This window comes from Eriocheir sinensis, chromosome 11 (assembly GCF_024679095.1).
Source record: "Eriocheir sinensis breed Jianghai 21 chromosome 11, ASM2467909v1, whole genome shotgun sequence".
NCBI classification, from domain to species: Eukaryota; Metazoa; Arthropoda; class Malacostraca; order Decapoda; family Varunidae; genus Eriocheir; species Eriocheir sinensis.
In genome coordinates, this window is record NC_066519.1 from 14747429 (window position 1) to 14752647 (window position 5219).

Genomic DNA, 5219 nt, shown 5'->3' on the forward strand with positions numbered 1-5219 from the left:
TAGGGAGGGAGGGAGGAAGGGAAAGAGGGAGGGAGGGAGGGAGAGACAATCTTGGCGCCCAGAGTCTAGTGAGTCACCCAACATGCCACTACGAGGTCACTGAGAGTCTTCTTGGAACACACACAAAAAAAGGAAAAAGAAAAACAACTTCCCTCCAACATGGCGCATATTTCCTCCAATTCAAGGGAGTTTTCCGAGAGCATTGGAGAGATGGAGGAAAGGAAGAGAAGAGGAGGGAGGAAAGGAAAGGGAACGAGGTGGAATGGAGGTGTTAGGAAAGATTGACGGATGAAAAGAGAGAAGGAAGATGAGATAGAAATGCCATAAAAGAAAAAGGATGGAGGAGGAAAAAGAGGAAGAAGAGAACAAGAAGGAGGAGGAAATAATGAAAAAGTTGAGGAAAGGAGAACATTAGAAAACACAGGCAGGACATTAAAGGAAAAGGAAGGAAGGAAGAGAAAGATGAAAAGGCTCAAGTAAGGAAAAGGAGAAATATTAGGAAGGCAGAGGAAACACGCAAGAGGAAAAGGAGTAGTTGGAGAAGGGAAAGGAGACAGAAGAAGAGAGGAGGAGGAGGAGGAGGAGAGGTAAACACTGTAACGCCCCACATATTTACCGAGACCATCACTCAGGCATACAGAGGAGAGAGAATTAATCACTCTCCAAGGACAGATAGACGACTCCTCCATCTCCTCCTCCTCCTCCTTCTCTTTATCATCATCATCTCCATCCTAGGTCTCTTTTATTCTGCTCCTTTTATTCCTTTACTTCTTTCTTTTAGTTTTAATTGTTTATCTGCTTTTTTTTCTTCCTCTTCATTACTTTATTCCTCTTCAACTACTTTTCTACTACTTCAACTACTCTTCCTTCCTCTCCTACTGTCTCCTCTTCATCCTCTCCTTCCCTCTCCTTATTTCTCATCTTCATCCTCTCTTTCCTACTTCTTCTCTTCATTCCTCTATTTATCCTCTTCATATTTTCCTTCTTTCTCTTCTTAATCTCTTCTTTCTTTCTCTACTCTTCATTCGTTCTTCCTTATTTCCTCTTCTTTTCCTCCTTCCTTCTCCTACCAACCTAAATCATCTTTCTTCTTTTCTTTTTTTATTTCTTTAATTTATTTTTCCCCTCAACGCCATTTTTCTTCTCCTCTTTCTCCTCCTCCCATTTTTCTTCCTCCTCCTCCTCTTCCTCCTCCTCACCCTTCGTCCATTCACCTCTTCTCTGTTGACACCCACATTCACCCTCCACTCTTGTGTATACGGAGGAGGGAAGGGGAGTCTCTCTCTCTCTCTCTCTCTCTCTCTCTCTCTCTCTCTCGTAATCACAATCACAGGCACACGGGCACACCATCAAAGGGTCAGGCACATCAGCTGACGTTTAGTGGGACACAACTCCACGGGCCAGCGATAACATGTGTTGTATATAAGCTTTAGTATTATTAGGAGACGACGAACAATAGGAATTGGCAGATATATAAAAAAATAAATACTACTACTTCTAGTACTATTACTACTAATAATAATAAGGCAGGAAAGAGGAAGTTTGGCAGTTGAAAGGAAAAATTTAACCCGTACAGACCAGCCGATTTAAATATTTTTGGCTTGTCCAGTATCGGCCATTTTTTTTTTTGGCTTAAAAATGTTCCATGTGATGGGAAAAGTGGAAAAAATAAGAAAAAAACATATGTCATAGACCTACTTTTCGCAGAACTCCATGAAGTGTTACCACGGTGTGGCTGGGAACGGCCCGTGTACGTGATCGATGGTTTATGGAGGATGTGACAAGTGACAGAGGCCAGGTAGCCCATTTTTGTTGCACGCAGGTGTAGAATACTCCACAGAGCACCATTTCATGGGGTGTAAGTGTGAGATTTTCAGAATTTTCAGGACAGTAGAATCTCGTGTTCCAAAGGCGGCTCAATATAGCCTATATCCTCATCTGGCACATAATCCTTCTCCGAACCAGAGTCTGAGAGTGCTCCCACGTCTTCTTCAGATGAGGAAACCTCAAACTCACTGTCTATCGCCATATGACAAAAGGAATTAGCCGCCTCGACATTGTTTACACTTGGTCTTGATCTTGATCTTGATGTCACTGGTGGCTTGTGATTCCTCCCCAGCTTGGGTAGTGTTGCCAATGCTACAAACGCACTCGCGCAGTGTTGCCATTGTCTGCAGAAGTCTCTGTAGTAAAAATAAACCCGCTACATCAACTGTAATTGTTTAGCAAGCCCGACGTGTATGGGCGTCGCTAATATTTCCTGCAACCAAAGGCGCTGACGCGTATACGCGTCGCAAGTACTGCACGGGTTAAGGGGAAATAGAAAGGGAGGATAAGGAAGGAAGAAAGGAAGGAAGGAGAATTAGGGAGGAAGAAAGGAAAATAATAATAAGATACCATTGCATTACGAAACCGTGTTTTTCATTCTCTATGTAGTAATCTCTAGCAAGAAAAATAAACAGAAACAGAATAAAAAAAAATAGTAATTAAAAGGAGCGACAGTAGCAATAATGGTCGTAGTAAAAATAGTAGTAGAAACAGCAGTAGTAGTAGTAGACCACCCAATTACTCAACACTCACTATAGTTCGTCTACGAAGGCCTTGCTTGGTGGCACTATTTACGCGAGGGACTCCAACAAAGCAGTATTCGAAGCCATTTTCTTTGATGTTACTGTTATGGGAGACTACGTGCATTTGGCGTTGTCCTCACATGTTTTGACTTGCCCTCACACCTTTCCTATTGTCCTCACGCGGCTCTTGTTACCCTCACATCCTTCCCATTACCCTCACACGTTTCTCTAACTCATTATTATAACTATTACATAACAAATTACATTAAAATTACATTCTTTCTTCATGGTAGCCTATCATTGCCCATCGCTTTCGTAACCTAGGCTATGAACATCATCTGAAAACTGTCAGGCTATCACAAGTAGGCTAATACACTTGTCAATCGTACTGGACTTTATTTACCTCATATCCGATACTATATAAACAACGTATATGTTATTATTATTATTATTATTAGTAGTAGTAGTAGTAGTAGTAATAGTAGTAGTAGTAGTAGTAGTAGTAGTAGTAGTAGTAGTAGTCAAGAAACAGAAACCTACTGGAAATATAGAGAGGACACAAGAACGATAAGTATTGAAAAATAACACAAGAACGATAAATATTGAAAAAGGGCAAATAAATACAATAATGTGAGAATTTACACTTACCATCATCTGTAGAGCCTTCGTAGCTGTCCTTCCCTTCTCCTGTACACTAATGATCCTCTTAAGACATGGCTATACGTACTTCCATTGTCCTTAAGTACACACAAAACGATAAAGTAAGTCTCCATATCCCGTTGAAATCCCGACGCACCGATACACGACTCCTCCTTATGGCGGCAAAATACGAACTGAGTCCCCCCTTCCCCTTCCCTTCGGCTCCCTACCTATCCCATAATGACGTCACAGAGCCCTCGTTACTTAAATTTGAGCCTTCTAATTAGTACATTATAGGGCAAGGAGGCTATATATAAGGATATTGAGGTATGCAACGCCATATTTGATTACAGTATAGCGCTAGATAATTCAAATACAGATAATTATAAAGGTGTTTCTAAGTGTAGTACGACAATTGTTCGAAAGTACTACAATTAGACTACCTTCACGAATGTCATTTTATCCTTCCCACTCGTAAATTAAGCATCACTGATCAACGTTTTTAGCATTAATTGAGGTTTTATTTGTTATTTGTATGGGCAGGATAGTTTTAGGTCAGAAATTGGTGTGTAAACAATATGCCGATTGGCTGAGTACGAGATTTTGATGACGCTGCCGCTGCCCCGTCCCCCTCCCACCTCACCTCCATATATTTATCACTGTTACAATAAATGAACAACATGAGCGATGATTTCTGGCTTATTACACGAATACACTGGTTATAAAACATCAGAGGGCTAGAGTGTTGTTTTGGGAGTAGTCTAATACCCTCCTCGATTCTATTTTACGTGAATATACTTCTATATATGAGGAAAGAAAGGCTTACGATAAAATGAGAGCTCTGATTTACCATTTATTCGTATATATGTCTTAAGGAAAAGCTGAATGAACTATAGCTGATGAAAGTCATAGTGTAGGAACAGAATGCATAAAAAGAAGGTGGATAACTCTCTACCGGGAATATTTTATAAAGAAACACAAGAAACACTGAAAAAAAGAGCGAATCAAAATGGGAACTGATTTTTTCGTACATATGTTTATAGGAACGCGGCATGAACTTGAGCAGAATAACCTAATGGAGCAAAAACAGGGATCATTTAAGAAGCTGGTTAGCACTCTACCGTAAATATAGCCTAACAGAACCCTGAATAAGTAGTGGATCGTAATTATTTGACCCTACATGTTTTTACACGAGTCTACCATTAAGTAACACATACTCTTTGCACCCAGTCAAGGCGTTTGCTGGGTAACTTATGTATAGTTGATGGTAGGATAGACTATAGGAATCTCAGTCTGCGGGAATACGACGATCAATTCCATTATACACGTCAATAAAAGATATATATAAAACAAGGGGAACATACAGTTATATATGAAAATAGCATAACACTCAAATAATACCGAATGTACGTCTTGGTGAGCAACATATAACACTCGTATTAAACTTCATATTTAAGTGAGAAAAAAAAACTCCATCCCGTCTATGATTGTTTATATAGGGTCACTAAATAGCTCCCCAATTTGACAAGGCCTTTGTGGGAGTTTTGAACAATTCCCTGGGTAGTTTTATGACCCTGGTGATGGTAGCTTGGCCTTCCTCCTGTACAGTGAGCCTAAATATACACTCATGTCACGTGAACCCAATTGATCTCCTTTCTTGGCCTTTGGAAATAGTGGATGTGAGAGGTGGGAGCGTCTGAGAAAACCGACCTTTGAATCCTAAATGGCGAGAGAGAGAGAGAGAGAGAGAGAGAGAGAGAGAGAGAGAGAGAGAGAGAGAGAGAGAGAGAGAGAGAGAGAACCAAATCAACACACTCCATCGCACATAAAAGGTTAAACTCCTCTCTCACTTAATCCTCATCCTTATCCTACCCCCCCTAACCTCCTCCTCCTCCTCCTCCCCACTGCTCTCCTTTCTTCTTCTCCTCCAAATCCTTCTTCCGGCGTTAGTTTCCTTTTAGCACCTTAAGAGAGGGTGTAAAAGGCTTTCTCCCATTAGCTCTTGTCTCA